This window comes from Geotrypetes seraphini, chromosome 7 (genome assembly GCF_902459505.1).
Source record: "Geotrypetes seraphini chromosome 7, aGeoSer1.1, whole genome shotgun sequence".
Lineage (NCBI taxonomy): Eukaryota > Metazoa > Chordata > Amphibia > Gymnophiona > Dermophiidae > Geotrypetes > Geotrypetes seraphini.
This window is the reverse complement of record NC_047090.1, coordinates 66,675,071-66,697,137: the sequence shown is the minus strand read 5'-3', so window position 1 is coordinate 66,697,137 and position 22,067 is coordinate 66,675,071. Positions and strand designations below refer to the sequence as shown.

Sequence of the window (22,067 nt, the reverse complement as noted above, 5' to 3'; positions counted from 1 at the left end):
ACCAATGGCTCCTCTCCCCCCCCTCCGAAACAAACGGCAGGAGAGATTCCCACTTTCTCCTGCCACCGGATGCCCCCCTCCCCTTCCCAGTACCTTTAAAATGGGAGAAGGAGGGGTTCCCCGTCAAACCCTCCTGCTCCTCCGGCCTCCTGCAACGAAATGCAGGCCTTAGGCTCCACGCTGGTGCATCATGTAATGTATGGGGAGGGGCCTAAGGCCCTGATTGGCTCAGGCGCCTCGGGCTCCTCCCTTGGGCTCCCATCTTATAAGTACGGGAAGGGACATCCGCTGTCCGAAGAGAGTGGGCATCCATCCTGCCACATTTTTATGCACGGGTGTTCGGCGGGCGGGCGGGGGGAGGGGGGGTGTTGGCCTGCTGTGGGTGGGGGAAGAGGGGGCTGATGGCAGGAGGGACCAGGTATCTCTCCTGTCATAAGTTTGGCTGGCAAGCGACAGAAGCCCTGACTGCAGTGATAGGAGGCTGCTTCTCCTGTCACTACTGTCAGGGCTCTGCCCCGACTCACTCGCTCACTAAGAGATTGAGTCGGGGAGTTTGCATGCAAACAAGATAGTGAATTAATCACCGTTTCAAAATCAGCCATAGAATCGGCCAACAGCGATTGAATCGCTGCCTTTAGTGAATCTGGGCCTATATAAGTATAAAGACAAAGAAACTCACACGTAAGGATACTTACAGATATTCACACATACCCCTCCTCAGATACACACAGAAGGACATATATCCACATTCAGAAATTTAGAGGGACAGGCTCAGATTTCTACTCCGATACATACAGAGAAACAAACACACATCTTCTTCCTAACAATCTGATCCAAGGATTGCACCTTTGTAATGTACAGTAGCTTATTTCCAGATAAAATACCTTCTCCCTCCCCTGCAATGCTTGTCTGTGTATTACTTTGCTATATCCCACTGTCTCTAAGAGGTGAAAACACCAGAAAAATAAATTATAGCAGAAGATTAAAGTCTCATTTGTTTCTTAAGGAGCTAAATTAATGGTAATATTCCATTTGTCCTTGCAACTTGTCTTTAATGCAATTAAAAACCTGCCAAATTCTAACAGAATTCTGCCCCTTGAAAATAAAGTGTAAGGCTTAGAGATAATTAGATTTAGGGATAAGAGGGGAAAAAATGCTATATTACATAAGATTCTTCAGTTATCTTTCCTTTCATTCACTAGATCCAAAGCCATAATGACCTTGTTTTCTATTCTTATGAATTGCATTATATACATTTCTGTATAGATTTTTTTTTTCATCAAACACTACTAGTACTTATTTCTATAATGCTGCCAGATGCACACACGAAACTAAGACTGGAAGACATCTAAGCTAAAGTAAACAGAACTATGGGCTAGATTCACTAAGCACACTGATCGTCTTTGCGAGCGTTTCCCGACCCAATTGTGGCCGATCAATCTCGGACCTGATCCGCCTATGCAAATGAGGGGAAATGGCATGCAAAGTAGGAAGGCAGCGATTCACTAAACTAAAGGAATACAGATTGGGCTTTCCAATTAGAAAAGAAGCGACTGCTGAGGAGGACCAGTCACTTATGTCCTTGTGAACTGTCCTGCTCTCAGCCGCCCTGAAATCCCAGCCCTGCAGCTCTGAAATCCCAGTACACTTCTCCCTCCGTATTTGCTGTGATAGGGGATTAACAGAATTGCAAATACAGAAAAACCACAAATAACTTTTTCATGTTATTCGCTGTTTTCTATTAAACAACCATCGTGAATATGGTAAAACTGCAAATAACATGGTAGGAGACCTGGCCTGTTCCTGAAAGAGAGGCAAAACACGGTGAAGAAAGTGCTGGGAATCAGCAATTTTCTCAATGCAAGCTGATGGTAATTTGGGGGGGGGAGGGAGCAAGCAAGCTGAAAACTGTGAATAATCAAAACCGCAACTGCTGAAACCGCGAATATGGAGGGAGAAGTATATAAAAAAAAAATAAAACCAACCATAATAAAACATTTTAAACACATCTCCTGCTCTCTGCGGCCCTTCCCTGCAGTGCAAACCCGTAGTTTTAACCCACAGGTTAAAAGCGTGTTCTGTTTGCCCCTCCCCCTTGTTTTGACTTGTTCCTGGCTGCAGCGGGGCTCTGGCTAAAGCGTGTTCTGTTTGCCTCCCCCCACCCCTTGTTTTGACCTCGCTTGTGCGGAGGGCAAGCAAATACACAGACCGCATCTACAGGCAAAGAAGATGGTCTGCGCATGCGTTGGGATCTCTCTGCAGTGATCCGTATGGTCGGTGTGGGGCGTGTGTCCGATCACATTCATTTGCATAAGGACTGGTAATCGGTCACCTGGCCACAGATTGGATCGGGTAGGTGAGCTTAGTGAATCCAGCCCTATGAGTTTAATGCCACTATAAAGACAATACAGTGGTGCCTCACACAACGAACTTAATCCGTTCCAGGAGCAAGTTTGTTATGTGAAACGTTCGTTGTGTGAAACGCGTTTTCCCATAACAATACATGTTAAAAAAAATAATTCGTTCTGTAGCATAAAATATGCTAAGATGACATAAAAAAAGATAAATTTTTGGTTATTATTTTTATTTAGATACATCTAAAAACATAATTGTTTTTTAAAACAACACACATTTTTTAAATTTAAAGACAGACTAAGTAGAGTCTAATTTTACAGTGAGAGGGCAGAGTCTCAGCGGCAAAAACTGGGACTTAACTGTTCATTTTTTTTTTTTCTACCGTGTTTCCCCGATGATAAGGCAGGGCCATCAAATAAGACAGCCCCCCCTTTTTAGAAAAAAATGTAAAATAAGGCACCCCCCCGCAAATAAGCCACCCACCGATACCTGCGCTTACCCGAATCGGGTGGTACGGTGGGTGACTCCGTGTAGTCCCTGGCACCCCCGACACGATCGGGGCAAGAGGGAGCTCAAGCCCTCTTGCCCCCCCCCGACTCCCCGACACGATCGGGGCAAGAGGGAGCTCAAGCCCTCTTGCCCCCCCCCGACTCCCCGACACGATCGGGGCAAGAGGGAGCTCAAGCCCTCTTGCCCCCCCGACTCCCCGACACGATCGGGGCAAGAGGGAGCTCAAGCCCTCTTGCCCCCCCGACTCCCCGACACGATCGGGGCAAAAGGGAGCCCAAGCCCTCTTGCCCCGCCGATTCCCCAGGAGGGACCTAAGGCTCCCGGGCCTATTCTGATTGGCCCAGGCGCCTTAGGCCCCACCAGTAGGCGGAGCTTTGGGACGGATGGGCCAATCCGGCCTCATTCCGTCGATGGCTGCCTGCCGGACAGGCGGGTTTGGCTCCCGTCTGTCCGGCCAACTACAGAAAGGTACGGGGAAGGGGGTTGGGGGTGTCGTGGGGGTCGGCCAGGGGGGTCGCGGGTCGGCTGGGGGTCGGTCGGAGGTTCTTGGGGGGGGCGGTCGTTGGGGGGAGGGGGGGTTTGCGTCGAGGGCAGGAGGGCCTGGGATCCCTCCTGCCCGTAATGTAGTGCAGGGTGGGGTTAGGGGGTCGCCGTGGCCAGGAGGACTTGGGCTCCCTCCTGGCCCGATATTGTCGGGGAGTTGGGGAATCGGCGGGGCAAGAGGGCTTGGGCTCCCTTTTGCCCCGATCGTGTCGGGGAGTCGGGGGGGCAAGAGGGCTTGAGCTCCCTCTTGCCCCGATCGTGTCGGGGAGTCGGGGGGGCAAGAGGGCTTGAGCTCCCTCTTGCCCCGATCGTGTCGGGGAGTCGGGGGGGCAAGAGGGCTTGAGCTCCCTCTTGCCCCGATCGTGTCGGGGAGTCGGGGGGGCAAGAGGGAACCAGGCGGAGAGAGGGCAGTTAAGCGCAGTGCCTGCGCGGAAGGATGCAGCTCGGGCGACTTCGTTGTGTGAAACGAAGTTCGTTGTACGGATCAAGACATAAAGTTCGTTGTGCGCAGCGTTCGCTGTGCGAGGCGTCCGTTATGCGAGGCACCACTGTAATTAGAAATAAAACAAAAAGAATTCAGGTGATATTTTTTTTATTGAACTTACTGGAACATGGTTAGATTAACTTCTGAAGATCAGAGATAAGCAAATATAGACAGCTATTAGTACATAAAAGTGAAACATCCAAATATTCAAATGACAGTCTCACAGGATGAGGGAGGGGAGACAGAGACAGGGAGATAAGGAAGGGTGATAAGGTGTCAAGGCAGTGAAAATGTCTTTGTTAAGTCCTGTCTGGTGGGTGTCAAAATGTTTTATCATTTTGATCTCAAAGGTCTTGCATTCCTGGATTGTTTTTAAATTTCCTTACTATAAAATGATTGATGCAGTGTTCTGATTTTCTGAAATGTATTCCCCCAGAGGTGATATCCTGATTGACCTTACAATTTTTAATATGATATCTGTGCAGTGGCGTACCTAGCATATGTGACACCCGGGGCCCATCATTTTTTGACACACACCCCTATCTATATGAAAAATATGATTTTTAGCAACAATCCACATATCGCACAACAAGAGTGTACCTAGGAAAAGGCAGCATCTTAAACACTGCAGTGAGCACTAGAACACCAACACATACATTGTAAAGCTAAACAAGCCAGATCCTGCACAGTCAATTGACCCTGTACAGTCGATGCTATCAGAAAGCCATGTCCCTTTCATACACAGACAGATACACCCTCGTCCAATATGGAATAATCACAAGCTAAAAATAGAAATATGTAGACAAAAGTTAAACTGAACCGCCAAGAAACCAGACTCTGCATACAATGCAACACCACAAAAACAGTAATACATGTCTTCTAATACTGTGCAAAATATAAAGACAGTACATGTAAATTTGAAAAAACTGATACATAACAATCACCACTTTACAAATTAACAAATAAAAATAAAACAAATAATGAGAAATAAGAAAATACCATTTTATTGGACTAATCCCCGAAAGCTTGGTCCCCAATCCTGCAAACCACATGATTCCATCCACACAAGCCTTGAATTGTTTTATATTGAACTTATTATATTAAAGTATAAAAAGAAACAATATTCTGTACAATTGTCAATTTAAAATCAGCGTCTTCTCCCCACTCTCTCTTCCCCATTTCCCTTCAGCGTCCTCAGCCCACTCTTTCTCCACTTTCTTTCAGCGCATGCACATAAAAACAAGCAAGAAATTTTATATAATTTTCATTCTATTCATTCATAGAAATTAAAGTCTAAATAATGCCAGTCACATAACAAAACATGATTTTACAAAAATAATTCCCTGCACAGTCAAGCCTCCCTCCCCCTTACCTTCGTGGCCAAGTCAAAATGATAGAAACATAGAAATAGACGGCAGATAAGGGCCACGGCCCATCTAGTCTGCCTACCCCAAAAGACTCTCCCCTACCTTTCTCTGTGAATAGATCCCACATGTCTATCCCATTTGGCCTTAAAATCAGGCACGCTGCTGGCCTCAATAACCTGAAATGGAAGACTATTCCAGCGATCAGCCACCCTTTCAGTGAAAAAGAATTTCCTGGTGTCCCCGTGCAGTTTCCCACCCCTGATTTTCCATGGATGCCTCCTTGTTGCTGCGGGACCCTTGAAAAAGAAGATACCTTCTTCCACCTCGATGCGGCCCATGAGATACTTGAATGTCTTGATCATGTCACCCCTCTCTCTGCGTTCCTCGAGTGATTACAGCAGCAACTTATCCAGCCGTTCCTTGTACGAGAGATCCTTGAGTCCCGAGACCATCCGGGTGGCCATTCTCTGGACCGACTCCAGTCTCAGCACATCCTTACGGTAATGCGGCCTCCAGAATTGCACACAGTATTCCAGGTGGGGCCTCACCATGGATCTATACAATGGCATAATGACTTCAGGCTTACGGCTGACGAAACTCCTGCGTATGAAACCTATGATTTGCCTTGCCTTGGATGAAGCTTGCTCCACTTGATTGGCAGTCTTCATGTTCTCACTAACGATCACCCTTAAGTCTCGTTCTTGTTAGGATCTCGCCATTAAGGGTGTAAGTCTTGCATGGATTTTGGCTGCCCAGGTGCATGACTTTGCATTTTTTGGCATTGAAGCTGAGTTGCCAGGACCTAGACCAGCGCTCCAGTAGGAGTAGGTCGTGCATCATGTTGTCGGACATTGAATTTATGTCTGTTGTGCTTTTGCCCACTACATTGCTTAGTTTGGCGTCATCGGCGAATAATGTTATTTTACCTCGCAGCCCTTCTGCCAAGTCTCTTATAAAGATGTTGAATAGGATCGGGCCCAGGACCGAGCCCTGCGGCACTCCACTGATTACCTCCGTCATTTCGGAGGGGGTGCCATTCACCACTACCCTCTGAAGCCTACCTCCAAGCCAGTTCCCAACCCATTTCGTCAATGTGTCGCCCAATCCTATAGAACTCATCTTGCTCAGCAACCTGCGGTGTGGTACGCTATCGAATGCTTTACTGAAGTCCAGGTATACGATGTCCAGGGATTCCCCAACATCCAGCTTCCTCGTCACCCAGTCAAAGAAGCTGATCAGGTTGGATTGGCAGGATCTCCCCTTAGTAAATCCATATTGATGGGGATCCCGTAGATTCTCCTCGTTCAGGATCGTATCCAATTGGCGCTTGATTAGAGTTTCCATTAGTTTGCACACTATTGATGTGAGACTCACCGGTCTGTAGTTTGCTGTCTCCATCTTGGAGCCTTTCTTGTGGAGTGGAATGATGTTAGCTGTCTTCCAGTCCAATGGGACGTTACCCGTACTAAGGGAGAGATTGAAAAGCGCGGATAGCGGTTCCGCCAAGACATCACACAACTCCCTGAGCATCCTGGGGTGTAGGTTGTTAGGCCCCATTGCCTTGTTAACCTTAAGCTTTGACAGTTCGCAGTAGACACCGCTGGGTGTAAACTCGAAATTACTAAACGGGTCATCTGCGTCAACCCTTGTCTGTAGCTGAGGGCCGAGTCCTGGCGCCTCGTGGGTGAAGACTGAGCAGAAGTATTCATTTAACAGTTGGGCTTTTTCCGAGTCCGCTTCTACATAATCTCCGTTTGGTTTCCTAAAACATACTATCCTGCCTGAGTTCTTATTTCTGTCACTGATATACCTGAAGAAGGATTTATCTCCTTTCTGGATGTTCTTCACTAGAGACTCCTCCATGCCTCCTTGGCCTCCCTAACTGCTGTTTGACGGCGTTTGACTTGGCCAGATAGACTTCCCTAGAGTCCTGTTTCCCTGATTGTTTGTAAGAGATGAATGCTTTTTTCTTCTCCTTGATGAGGTCCGAAATCTCCGCGGAGAACCACTGTGGCTTATTGTTCCTTCGCCGTTTACTTACTGATTTAACATAGCGGTTTGTTGCTTCTTGTATGGTGGCTTTCAAAGTCGACCACATTTCTTCCACGTTATCGGTTTCTGCTTGGCTTTGTAGCGCCTGGTGAACGAAGTCTCCCATTTCTTTGAAGTTTGTGTCCTTGAATTTGAGGACCTTGGTCAGTGTGGTAGATTTAGTGAAACCTTTCCTGAGATTGAACCATACCATGTTGTGGTCACTGGAGGCCAATGTGTCATCCACCGAGACCTCTGTGACACTTTCTCCATTGGTAAGTATCAGGTCCAGTATTGCCTGATCCCTTGTTGGTTCCAACACCAGTTGCCCGAGTCTTTTTTTTTTTTTTTTTAGTTCATTAATTTTATTGAATATTATAAGTAATACCGGTATACAGAAAGCAGTTCAAATACATAAAAATTGAATAAGAAATAGTGATGTAGAAACAAAAGAAACCATAATTGCTGTTATTTGCATATAGTAGATTAGTAAGAAGAATTCAGAGTATTTGAAACTGCTAAGAAAAGAAATAGAAAGGATAGAAAAGCAGAGAAGATGAATTGAAATAAAAAAGAAAAAAGAGAGATAAAGAAAAAGAGAGAGAAAGAGAGAGAGGCAGAAGTGCCTACAAGACAGAATGAACATATGAATCTAAGAATGACCAAGGTGATTTATTTCGCACCAAATTTGTAGATAAACGAGATATCGTGTTCTTTTCATATGCATATGATTCAAATTTGTGGTACATGCTCAAGGAGTTCCACCAAAAGGTGTAGTCTAGTAGTGTGGGTGACTTCCAATTTTTCAAAATGTGCATAAGAGCTGTCACAATCATGGTGTCAATAAGTTTAGGAGGGCAGTTTGATAGTGCGAAACAAGGGTGTTGAGAACGAAGGATTATAATGTCTATGGAAATAGCTTCTGAACATTTGGTAATAGATTTTATGGTGTCCCATATACGAGTCCAAAAGGAATGAACCATAGTGCAGTGAAGAAGCATGTGATCAAGAGTTCCAGGCTCTTTCAAACAGTTCCAACAGGTAGGGTCTTGTTTCAGTTTCGCTTTCCACATTCGAAATGGAGTCCATACTGCATTCCACATAACAAAGAACATTGATTGCGAAACTCTTGAGGATAATAGAGGACGATTTGTAGATGACTAGAAGAGTTCCCAATCTATTTCAGAAAGCGTGGTCTTTAGGATAGAGCCCCAATGGTTCATGGATTGAGGTGTAAAGGTGAAGGTGTGATCTCTTAAGATGCTATAAGTTGCCTGAGTCTTGCTCCCTTCATAGAATTTAATAGCCTCCTGCTGCTGCCGGAAGCAGAGGAAAGCGTGTCCCAATCCACATCAGGCATGTTGAAGTCACCTAACAATACTGTGTCCCCATGCAAGGTGATATTCTCTATATCTCTGATTAATTCCATATCTAGGTCATCCTGTTGTCTTGGGGGTCTGTATATTACGCCAAGATACAGGCATTTGTCCTTCCCTCTGGCCAAATTTACCCAAAGGGATTCCCCAGTGTAGTGGACATCTATGATTCTGGTGACCTTAATGTCATCTTTAGTATATAATGCTACACCTCCTCCCATTTTGCCCTCCCTGTCCCGGCGAAGCAAGTTGTAACCCGGTATGACCATGTCCCACCCGTGGGAGTCCGTGAGCCAGGTCTCAGATATCGCCACCACATCCAGGTCGGCATTCCTCATTTCTGTTTCTAATTCCAGGATCTTGTTTCCCAGACTGTGGGCGTTTACGTACATAGCCCTCCATGTTGTATGTTTGTTACGTCTCAGTGGGGATGTTCCCGCTTGAGCTACTTGGACACCTTTAGCATTATTCGCATGTTTTGTACTTTCCCTAGACCCAGAGTTACAACATGCACCTATCCCGGACTCCCCAGACCCAGAACTACAGTGTGCTCCTATCCCAGACTCGGAAATTTGTGTACCCTGTGGGGGTATTCCCGCTTGGGCTACTTGAACTCCTTTAGTACAATTTGCAATGTGTGTTCTCTCGCTGGACCCATAATTACAATAAGTACTCCCTCTAGACCCAGAATTACAATGTGTACTCCCCTTAGACCCAGAATTACAATGTGACCCAACAATAAAATTTTAAAAACACAAAGCACAAATTATCATTTATATTCCACGAGTTTTCAAAGAGGCAGATGACTTTATGCAATGCCACCTCAGTAACAACTATACAAAAATAGACAAATATACCCCCTCCCTTTTTACTATACCGCGATAGCGATTTTTAGCGCAGGGAGCTGCACTGAATGCCACACGCTGCTCTCGACGCTCATAAGCTCCCTGTGCTAAAAACCGCTATTATGGTTTAGTAAAACGGGCCATAGTGCAAAATATAGGCAGTATATATAAATTCTCAAAACGGCCACATTTTGATCACTAAATTGAAAATAAAATCATTTTTCCTACCTTTGTTTGGTAATTTCATCAGTCTCTGGTTGCACTTTATTCTTCTGACTGTGCATCCAATATTTCTTCCCTTCTTTCAGCCTCCTGTATGCTTCCTCTTCTCCAAACCTCATTCCCTCCCCCAACATTTTCTTTGTTTCATCCTGCCCCCTTCTTTCTTTCTCTCTCCATGCTCCCTTTCTGTCTCTCCATGTCCCACTTCTTTCTTTCTTTCACCCTGCCCCTTCTTTCTTTCTCTCTCCATGCCCCCTTTCTTTCTGTATGTCTGTCTTTCTCTCTCTCTCTTCGTGCCCCATTTCTTTCTGTTTCACCCTGCCCCTTCTTTATTTCTCTCCATGCCCCCTTTCTTTCTCTATGTCTGACTCTCTCTCTCCGTGCCCCATTTCTTTCTTTTTCAGCCTGCCCCCTTCTTTCTTTCTCTCCATGCCCCCTTTCTTTCTCTGTCTGTCTCTCTCTCTCCGAGCCCCATTTTTTTTTCTTTCTTTCACCCTGCCCCCTTTCTTTCTTTCTGGATCCCTGCCCCCCCTTTCTTTCTGGGTCTCCCCCCCTTTCTTTCTTTCTCCCTGCCCTCCCCCCCATGCCACCGCCATTGGGAAACATGCTGCTGCCACCGCCGCCGGGGAAAGGCTGCCACTGGCCATCAGAAACAAGCCGGCGCAGAGTTCTCCCTCCCTGCTTCTCTTCCCTGCGGGCTGACCATCTCGCTGCCCTACGTCGATTCTAACATCGGACAGGACGTTCTGGGCCAGCCAGGCAGCGATTGGCTGGCCCAGAACGTCCTCTCTGATGTCAGAATTGACGGGGACGGGTGGGGATGGAGAGGGATCCTGGCGGGGACGGGTGGGGATGGGTGGGATTTCTGTCCCTGTGCAACTCTCTATTCTGGACTGGTTTAACTGAATGAAGTCAGTACTAAAGCATAACTGAAAATGAAATACAAAGGTCCAAAGGTCCATCAAGCCCAGCGTCCTGTTTCTAACAGTGGCCAACCTAGGTCCCAAGTACCCAGGTAGATCCCAAGTAGTAAAACAGATTTTATGCTGCTTATCCTAAGAATAAGCAGAAGATTTCCCCAAGCCATCTCAATAATGGCCTATGGACTTCTCTTTTAGGAAAAAAATCCAAACCTTTGTTAAACCCTGCTAAGCTAACTGATTTCAGCACATTCTCTGGCAATGAATTACAGAGTTTAATTACATGTGTGAAGAAATATTTTCTCCTGTTTTAAAAATCTACTACTTAGTAGCTTCATCACAGGCCCCTAGTCCTAGTATTTTTGGAAAGAGTGAACAAGAAATTCACATCTACCCTTTCCACTCTACTCAGTATTTCACAGACCTCTAGCATATCACCTCTGAGCCATCTCTTCTCCAAGCCGAAGAGTTCTAGCCACTTTAGCTTTTCCTCATAGTGAAGTTGTCCCATTCCTCTTATCATTTTCATTGCCCTTCCCAGATCAGATAGCAGAGGATGAGGAATTATGATTTTTTATGTCTTTATCCATATTAATTTAATTTCATGAGTTCTACCTCTGTTGAGATTTTATCTTATGAGATTTGAGATGGCACTTTTATGGGTTATCTTAATTGTATATTATTTTATTGTCTTAGGAAATGTTTAGAATCTAGAGATTATTTCTAATAACTTATTGCAAACAATTAGTACATAATGACCATGTAGTTTTTACTGGGGACATCTTGATGATAATTCAGACCCCAAAGTAAAAGATTTTACTGAATTTTTAGAACTATCAGGATTTGATTGACCAAGGTTGCAACAATCTCATGAAAATGATCATCAGCTTGATTTAATTTTTTTTCTACCTGTGTAAGAAATAACTGTACATGGGCTTTTAACTCTTACAAGATGGTGTCATGGTCTGATCATTTAATAGATCTTACATTGTTTTAGAAAGAAAGAAACGCGAAAAAGGATAGTTTTGTATGCCTATGGAGAGTTGATGAAGATAGGGGAAGGTTTAAAGCATTAAAAGTGTACTAATCTGAAGGGAAGAAGGTAGAGCCAATGGACTTTTAGAAATGGCGCTGGCCTTGACTGATTGAGACACTGTGGACTACAGTTGGATTGCTTTGCTGGATTTTGCTACACCCTTGACGCAGTGATCAAGCAAAACTGGGATTTTCCTAGTCAGGTTACAGGATGTTGTGTTCCTGTGCGATAGCCTGGACTGAGTCTCTGCATGGATGGACATTGGTGCTCTGCTGGGAAACAGATAAGTCCTTTTTGATACCAACTACTTTCGCACACACAGTGGGTTATGTCTGTGCTTCATGCTTTGTGACTGCAACTTACCTTCAGTACTACCAGTTGCGAGTTGCCTCATTTAACCCTAAATCAGGTTGTCACTCATTAGAGGGAGTGGAGTTTTTTCAAACCCACAAAGCCTAACTGAGGTTTTTTCTCCAACCGTCGTTGCTGACCTTGTTGGTCGTTTTATTGTTAACTGGGGGTGGGGGGGGGGGTGGTTCTGAGGGTACACAGCAACTGCAGGGAACCCTCACATGCATATATAATTTTAGGAGCAGGTTTATAACTTTTTTATGTGATTATCATACTCCTCCAATTTGGTCTAGTGATTTCAATTACCTCAATATTGACTGGATAAATATTACATCATGGAGTTCTATTTAGGTAGAGTTCCTAGACTTAATAAATGACTGCTTCTTGGAGCAACTGGTCTGGAACCATCCTGACAGGTAGCTATTTTAGATTTAGTTCTTAGTGGAATGCAGGGCATAGTATGAGAGATAACTGTGTTGGGTCTGCTCTGAAACAATGTGAGCTTAACAAGAAAAAATTTCAGCTTATTTCTGGAGTGATGTCGCTAAAGAAGTCTACTTTAGCGGCATATATAAAATGAGAAAAATGGTTAAAAAGAAGCTAAAAAGATTGGCAGCAAAGGTTAAGATTTTAAACCGGGCATGGACATTATTTAAAAATACCATTGTGCAAACCCAGATCATATGTATTTCACATAGTAAAAATGGTAGAAAAAGGGAAAATGAGAGTTGGTATGGTTAAAAGGTGAAATACAAGATGCTCTTAAAGCCAAAAGAACATCCTTTAAAGAATGGAAAAAGGATCCAAATGAAGAAAATAATAAGCAACATAAGCACTGGCAAGCTAGATGCAAAGCACTGATAAAGTAGGCTAATTAAGAATATGAAAAGAAATTTGCCAAAGAAGCAAAAACTCATACCAACAACTTTTTCAGGTAAAAAGGAAGCAGAAAACCTGTGAGGAAATCCATGGGACTGTTTGATCATGAAGAAGCAAAAGGAGGGAACTAAGGGAACTTAGAGAATGAATGAATTCTTTGATGGTCTTTATGGAAGAAGATGTAAGAGCTGTTCCTGGACTGGAAATGGTTTTCAAGGATAATGATGCGGAGGAACTGAAAGAAATCTTGGTGCACCTGAAAGACATACTGAGCTAAATTGACAAGTAAAAGTGCGATAAATCACTTGGCTGGGTGATATACATCCCAGAGTACTGAAAAAACTCAAACATGAAATTGCTGACCTGCTGATAGTGATCTGTAACCTATTGCTAAAATTGTCCATAGTATCTGAAGATTGTTATGCTGATTTTTCAAAAGTTTTCCAGGGATGATCTGGGAAATTACAGACTGGTAAATTAGATTTAAGTGCAGGGCAAAATAGTGGAAACTATTATAAACATGGTTTAATGGGACAAAGTCAGCATGGATTCAGCCAAGGGAAGTCTTGCCACACTAATTTGCTTGATTTCTTTGAAGGTATGAATAGACATGTGGATAAAAATGAACTGGTTAATAAAGTGTACATCTAGATTTTCAGAAAGCTTCTGACCAATGAAGAAGCCACCATAGAGCAGCTAAAGGACATTAACGGTGAAGTTCTCAGACAGTGGGAAACCCATGAGTTTCATGTTGGAGATTCACCTAGAACTGCTACAAAAAGTAGAGAGTTTGAGGGCCCAGCTCAAAAAGGAGTATCGAGCAAAAGCTCTGCTTCTGAATATTAAGCAAACATTTGAGGAACAGCTGAGAGTGGCCAGAAGAAAGAAGAAGGAAAGACAACTGGAAGAAGTTGCTAGCCCAGAGTCCATGATGCCTCAAGAGTGCTGTGAGTTTGAACCCTGAGATATGATTATGCTGAGACTGGAAGTATCAGGCCAGAAAGAGTGCAGCCTGATTGATACTGAGGAGAATGGACAATCTGACACCCCAAAGGTGGCGATAATAGTTAAGACTATTGACTTGTGGAGTAAAGGAGTAAAAGTAATTTCCTGCCTGAGGAATGGGAATGTTCTCGATGGGAGTCCACTGGCACTGAAGAGGGTGCCAAGATGTGCATGGAAGAAAGAAATGCTAAAGTGAAAAGCAGTAAAAGTGACTGTACAAAAGGATATATGTATAGGTACCGCTTCAACTCCACAGAGAAGATGGGGAGGAGGATGCAGGTCCAGAGTGGAAGATGGATGGCTAAGCCCTGATGATTTATGTTTTATTTAAAGGCTTGATATTCCGCCCAGCCATATTGGATCAGGTCATTGGTGTAATGAGGCTCAATGGCTGTTGGTGTTTATTCTGCCCAGTCTGAGTTCTAGTGATGAACACATTGTCTGGGATGGGGGACTAATTTTGACCCAAGGACAGTTTGGTGGTCCCCAGATATCATTGGGGAACCCCAGAGGCTCTAGCGAATGATAGTTCTCATCCTCTAAGCAAGACAGCAGGTGCTCACATTAAACATCATCTACCATTTTGATGCCTAGTCTCCCAAGGTCCTCTTGCAATTTAACAACTTTGAACAACTTTGTGTCATCAGCAAATTTAATTATCTCACTAGTTATTCCCATCTCTAGATCACTGATAAACTCAAAAGCTTTCTTTTTAAAGATGCATTTAATGACTAAAAGAACTGTCTAGGAGTTTCATTTTATCTTCATATCTTTTGAGATTCTTTCTTCTTTGCCTTCCTATTGTTTTTAATCTGAAATGTCTTTCCTTCTATTAAGCAGATTGTATTTCTTTTCCCATTCTTTCCTCATGTTTTATGTGTATAAAATTAGTCTTTATTATATTTTGTAAGATTTAGTTGTTTTTTTTTTTTGTTAGTTATGTTTGTGTCCCCCCCCCATTTTGTAATTTTATTGATTTGTTCATCGCTTAGAATTTGGAATAAGCGATTAATCAAATTTTATAATAAACTTGAAACATAAATATGTTAAAAAGCAGTGGTTCCAGCACAGACTTCTGGGGAACCCCACTCTGTGTGGGTTCATTTGAGCACTAAGTGCTGCCATGACAAGCTCGGTCCCATCAATTTTCTGATGCAGCCGCGAGGCAAAACGCTGGGCAGTGTCGGCTGGGCTAGAAGCCTGTAGTGTTCCACACGCTGAAAGATAAGTGTATTTTGAATTACAAAATAGAATGATATGTTAAAATTATGATTTGACTCATTCAATAGAGATTTTGTTGAAGATCATCAGAGATTTTTATACCTATGAAGTAATCAACCCTCAAGTTAGAGGAGGGTTTCCTCCCTGACGGGGTTCTGAGGCTTTTCCTCCAAGTGCATCTCTGCTTTTTTGTTCAGTTTTTCAGCTGATTTTTGGGTAGAGAATTTGAATTATTCTAGCTGTGGGGTTCGTGTTTTATTTTTTGAACCCCACTATTTACCCTGACTATTTACTGACCATTTAATCCTACTCTCTCTGGCGGCAGAGGAGAAGCAGAGGAGAGGAAGAGACCAGCGCCAGGGTTCCCGTTGTCCCGGCCAAGAGAGGAGCAGCGTCGGGCCAGGCATAGCAGGGGAAGCGGCGAGAGACGAAGCAGTAGGCTCGGGGAAGCGGCGAGAGTTCGCTCCGCCCACCCCCACCGCGTCAGAGGCTGCGCCGGACTCCCCCTTAAAAGGGGCGGAGCCAACGCGGCAGAGGAGAAGCAGAGGAGAGGAAGAGACCAGCGCCAGGGTTCCCGTTGTCCCGGCCAAGAGAGGAGCAGCGTCGGGCCAGGCACAGCAGGGGAAGCGGCGAGAGACGAAGCAGTAGGCTTGGGGAAGCGGCGAGAGTTCGCTCCGCCCACCCCCACCGCGTCAGAGGCTGCGCCGGACTCCCCCTTAAAAGGGGCGGAGCCAGCGCGGCACACGCGGCAGAGGAGAAGCAGAGGAGAGGAAGAGACCAGCGCCAGGGTTCCCGTTGTCCCGGCCAAGAGAGGAGCAGCGTCGGGCCAGGCACAGCAGGGGAAGCGGCGAGAGACGAAGCAGTAGGCTCGGGGAAGCGGCGAGAGTTCGCTCCGCCCACCCCCACCGCGTCAGAGGCTGCGCCGGACTCCCCCTTAAAAGGGGCGGAGCCAACGGCGCCCAGCCGTTCGGCGCGCGGCGAAGGCGAGCGGTAAAGGCGCTCGCCTTAGCGAGAGCGCCTTTGCGAAGGGCCTTGCAAGGGACGAGTACCTACTATCAAGAACACCGAGGAGGACTGAACGGTAAGAAAGCGACAAACACAAAAGGTAAGGAAGAGACAGACGCCAAGGGAACAAACCCACACATACAATCAAGGTGAGGTAGAGCGGAGACAGCACACACAAAAGAGACAGCAAGGCAAGCAACATAAGGAAGCAGTAGGAAAGGGACACAAGCACACACAAGGGAAGTAAGAAATGGAATCCCAAGGAAGTCAGAAGGTGAGCTTTCCGGTCTTCTGTATCGGCTGCAATATGTATGACTACCTCCCTTCGGGGATCCAGGCATACATTTGCAATCGATGCATGGAGATGGATAGCTTGAAATGTCAGGTAAGACTATTGGAAGGAACAGTGATGGAACTCGAAGACAGAATCCGAGCACAGGAGAAGATGCTAGTGGAGTACAGCCCAAACGACGAGGTCAAGGAACTAGAAATGTTCATAGAGGAAGCTCATCAGCACCACGTAGAGATCCCAGGGCTGGAAAACTGTACTCAGGAAACCGATGTGAGGAGAGAAGACACCCATGCAAACACAGAAGAAACCGAAGACGAGGTAGGAGACAACCGCACATCAGGAGGAATAGTGAGAGCACAGGAAGTCATCGCCCCACCCAAAGAACAGGAAACAAGTTCAAGAGTATCATTGGAGGAAGAAGACTGGCCCTACTCCAAGGACGTGGACCTACGCCCCCCAAGGAATCCCCGAATAAAGAAGATGGGGATCATCGTAGGCGACTCCATTATAAGACATGTGGACAGCCACACCGCAGGAGGAAGAGAGGACAGAGTCGTCACCTGTCTGCCTGGAGCAAGAGTGAAGGATGTGACCAACAGGATCTCCAGGATCATAGATGGCGCACGGGGAGAGGACACCGCTGTGCTTATCCACGTGGGAACAAATGATGTGAGCGGGCGGAAGTATGACAGGGAAGAGCTGAAGGGCCAGCTCCGCTCACTTGGAAGAAAACTGAAGATCAGGGAGGTGAAGGTGGCCTTCTCTGAGATCCTCCCAGTACCAAGAGCGGATGGAAAGAGACAAGGGGAATTGCAAGTAATCAACGCCTGGATGAGACGTTGGTGCGAAGAAGAAGGCTTCGACTTCGTGCGCAACTGGACGGCGTTCTGGGGAAAAAGCAAGTACTACAGAAGGGACGGACTACACCTCAACAAAGAAGGAGCAAGAGTTTTGGCAGGCAACATGAAGAAGGCAATCGAGAAGGCTTTAAACTGAAAGATAGGGGAAAGCCGACAGTCGACCACCGGTCGATGGCACGGATAGCAGGATGCCCCGACGAAGAAGCCAAGGAAAACTACTCCTGCACAAGAGAAGATGACCTCACGGCAAATAAGGGAGAAAAAGCAGGAAGGGACAAATCAGACACAGGAGGGGACGACCACACAGCAAACAAGGGTGATAACACTGGAGCAGTTAAGGATATCGTAATTGAAACTACAGGGGCGGCCAAGAGTAGAAGGTCCAAAAAGGTAACACGTAGGGAACTTAGATGTATGTATACGAATGCTAGAAGTCTAGGTAACAAAATGGGGGAACTAGAGACAATAGCAAGACATGACATATTGGATATCATTGGCATAACAGAAACATGGTGGAATGAAGAAAACAAATGGGACACAGTACTACAGGGATACAAGCTGTATAGAAGAGATCGAGTAGGGCAGAAAGGTGGAGGTATTGCTCTATATATTAAGGAGGGAATAGATTCTGTTGAAATGGTTACAACAGAAATGAAAGAGAAGCTTGAGTCACTCTGGATCAAGATTCCTGGTCAATTTGGAGCAGATACGAAAATTGGCCTTTACTATCGTCCCCCAGGACAGGCGGAGGAAACTGACTCAGAAATGATGGAGGAAATCAAACAAGAATGCAAGACAGGCAATGTAATTATATTGGGAGACTTCAATTTCCCAGGGATAGACTGGAAACTAGCAACCTCCAACTGCGGCAAGGAGGCCAAGTTCCTGGAGGTGCTAGGGGATTGCTTCCTGGAACAAATGGTAAAAGAGCCGACAAGAGGCAACGCCACCTTGGACTTGGTCCTAAATGGCCTCACGGGACCGATAACAGTAGTGGAAGTCATGGTTCCACTGGGAACGAGTGATCACAATGTAATTAACTTTAAACTTGACATCGGGAAAGGGAAACATGCCAAAACCTTAACCACCACATTGAACTTTAAAAATGGTAAATACGATAGCATGAGAGCCATGGTAGAAAAACGACTCGAAAAGAAGGTGGACAAACTTGAAACGGTAGATCAGGCATGGTCCCTACTGAAAAATACTATCACAGAAGCACAAGATCTCTACATTCCGAGGATTTCCAAAGATCGGAGATCAAAGAGCAAAAGAGAACCGGCATGGCTTACCAAACAGGTGAAGGAAGCCATAAAAGAAAAAAGGACTCTTTCAAAAAATGGAAATACATAAAGACAACCGAAGCCTGGAACAAACATAAAGATGATCAGAAGAAATGTCACAAGGCGGTGAGGGATGCAAAACAGGAATATGAGGAAAAAATAGCCCAGGAGGCCAAAAACTTCAAGCCCTTCTTTAGATACGTGAAAGGGAAAAAACCTGCAAAAGAGGCAGTCGGACCCTTGGACGACCAGGGAAGAAAAGGGTACATCAAGGAAGATAAACAAATTGCAGACAAACTAAATTCCTTCTTTGCGTCCGTCTTTACGAAGGAGGACACCTCAACAATACCTGAAGCGGAGAAAGTGTTTGCAGGAGAAATAGAAGACAGCCTCACCACAGTTGAAGTGGACTTAGACCAGATATACTATCAGATCGACAAACTTAAAAGTGACAAATCCCCTGGACCGGATGGAATTCACCCGAGAGTCTTAAAGGAATTGAAGGTTGAAATCGGAGAGTTATTGCAAAAACTTGCAAACCTGACAATCAGAACTGGACGACTGGAGGATAGCGAACGTCACCCCAATTTTCAAAAAAGGATCGAGAGGGGAACCGGGCAACTATAGACCTGTGAGTCTTACGTCTGTCCCCGGCAAGATGGTTGAAGCACTGATCAAGGATAGCATGGTCCGGCACTTGGACGCACACGACTTGATGAAACCCAGTCAACACGGATTCAGGAAAGGGAAATCATGTTTGATGAATTTACTCCAATTTTTTGAGACCGTGAACGAGCAAATTGATAGTGGGAAGCCGGTGGACATAATATACTTGGACTTCCAGAAAGCGTTCGACAAAGTTCCACACGTAAGACTTCTCAGGAAACTACAAAGCCATGGCATAGAGGGGGATATACAAAGATGGATAGGCAAATGGCTGGAAAACCGAAAGCAGAGAGTGGGCATAAATGGGAAGTTCTCCGACTGGGAGAAAGTGACTAGTGGTGTACCCCAGGGTTCGGTACTTGGGCCGATCCTTTTTAATATTTATGATCTGGAGGAAGGAACATCCAGTGAGATCATCAAGTTTGCAGACGATACAAAACTATGCCGGGCGATCAGATCGCATGAGGATAGAGAGAAACTCCAGAGCGACTTGTGTCGGTTAGAAACATGGGCGGAGAAATGGCAGATGAAGTTCAATGTGGAGAAATGCAAGGTAATGCATTTAGGCAATAAGAATAAGGAATACGAGTATACAATGTCAGGTGCAACTCTGGGGAAGAGTGAACAAGAAAAGGACCTGGGTGTACTGATAGATAAGACCCTGAAGCCGTCGGCACAATGCGCGGCAGCGGCAAAGAAGGCAAATAGAATGTTGGGCATGATAAAGAAAGGAATCTCGAGTAGATCGGAGAAAGTTATAATGCCGCTTTATAGGGCAATGGTCAGACCACACTTGGAATACTGCGTCCAACATTGGTCTCCCTACCTAAAGAAGGATATAAAACTGCTGGAGAGGGTGCAGAGACGAGCAACAAAACTGGTGAAGGGTATGGAAAAACTGGAATACGAGGACAGACTTATAACACTAGGATTATTCTCCCTTGAGAAAAGGAGACTGCGTGGGGATATGATCGAGACCTTCAAAATACTGAAAGGAATTGACAAAATAGAGCAGAGAAGATTATTTACATTGTCCAATTTGACACGGACTAGAGGACATGAAATGAAGCTAAGGGGGGACAGGTTCAGGACTAATATCAGGAAGTTCTGCTTCACTCAGAGAGTGGTTGACACCTGGAATGCCCTCCCAGATGAGATTATTGCGGAATCGACCGTCCTAGGCTTCAAGAGCAAACTAGATGCATATCTCCTTAAGAGAGGCATGTAAGGATATGGTGGACTATAAATTACGACAGGTGTACACCTGGCAGGGCCTCCGCGTGTGCGGATCGCCGGACTTGATGGACCGAAGGTCTGATCCGGAGATGGCATTTCTTATGTTCTTATGTTCTGTCTTTTAACCAGTTCTTAATCCATAATAGGATATTACCCTCCTATCCCATGACTTTCTAATTTCCTCAGAAGTCTTTCATGAGGTATTTTGTCAAATATCTTTTGAAAATCCAGATATACAGTATTGACCGGCACACCTTAATCCATGTAGTATTTCAGTGGATGACATTACCTCCTCCATAAATTATCTTTATAACGCTATACATTTGCCACTTGACTGATTATCAACTGGTACATATTTTAGTAGCTGCATCAGTATAGAGTTCCTTAAGTCCTTGACAAGAATAATCTGATTCTGAGTATCTGTTGCTAAGTGATAATGAAGCTAATTAGTGTTTAGTATTAGGAATTTTTGTCTCCGGGGATAAATATGAATTAATCAAAACACACTGTGTGTTTGAATTGCATTAATTATGTTTGAAACTAAAAATGCACAGTCGATACAAATTATTTTCTATTTCTAAATGCTTGAAATGTTGAAAATTTGCAATAAAAATTATTATATATGGCTCCACCTGGGGGGCGTACGCTATATAAATGTTGAATTCTTAATAAATACATTTCTGAGTCAAACTGTGCCTGAAATGCATATTCGAGTACTGCACCCAGTCCTGTGAGTCTGTATATACACCAAGGTAAAATTTAGGAGCAATATTCAGCAGTCCAGGAAGATAGATGGTGCCGAAACTAAAGTGCGCGGGACAAAAATGCGCTGACAATCCCATGCAGGACTTATTCTTGTGGCCTTAAAACAGTCCCTGTAACACTCTGGGGGGGGGATTTGGTGGACAACCCCCCCAGTAAACTTACAAGTGCATGCATTTCCGTTGGGGGGGGGGGAAGGGCCCCATTACAGTGGAAACTGCCATTTTCCTTCTTTTTGGGGTGTTTGGCAGTTTTCAGTGTAGTATGGTGGATCTCTCCCCCACACCCCCATAACGGAAGTGCAAACACTTAAGTTTAGTGGGGGAATTCCCCCTCACACACTCCTCAGAGCGCTAATAGGAAGTGTTTTAAGGTGGAGCGCATAATTCCTGTGTGGGATTGTCAGCATGTTCAGTGTTCTCCCCAGAAATTTTTTCCAGCCGGGTGGCATGAAAAAGTAGCCGGGTGGGGCGGGGCGGGAAAATCTGGTAGTGGAGAAAATTAAATGTATACTATTTTTATTAGTTAATTATTATTATTTTCCAATGCTCGATATGACTTCCTTTTTTAAGGTTTGACACTTGTGCCAGAATATTTTTACTAAATCTAAGAAGTATCCAATTCTAGAAGTGAATAATTAGATATTCACCCTCTTTCAAATGGTATAGAGGTTTAAAAAAGGGAAATGCGTTAATGAAGTCATTAGGTTCAATCTAACCATTTATTTCTGCATGAATTTAAACAACTAAAAAAAAAAGAAAAGATAAATATAGCTCATCCAGTCATACAAGAAATGGCTGTACAACACCTCTAATAAT

General features: G+C 44.8%; 1 protein-coding gene across 1 annotated transcript in view; it reads right to left on the bottom strand.

The window, feature by feature from the left end:
• The window catches only part of SYT10 (synaptotagmin 10), a 229,693-nt gene that overhangs the window by 54,534 nt on the left and 153,092 nt on the right, over positions 1 to 22,067 (bottom strand). The window lies entirely within an intron of this gene.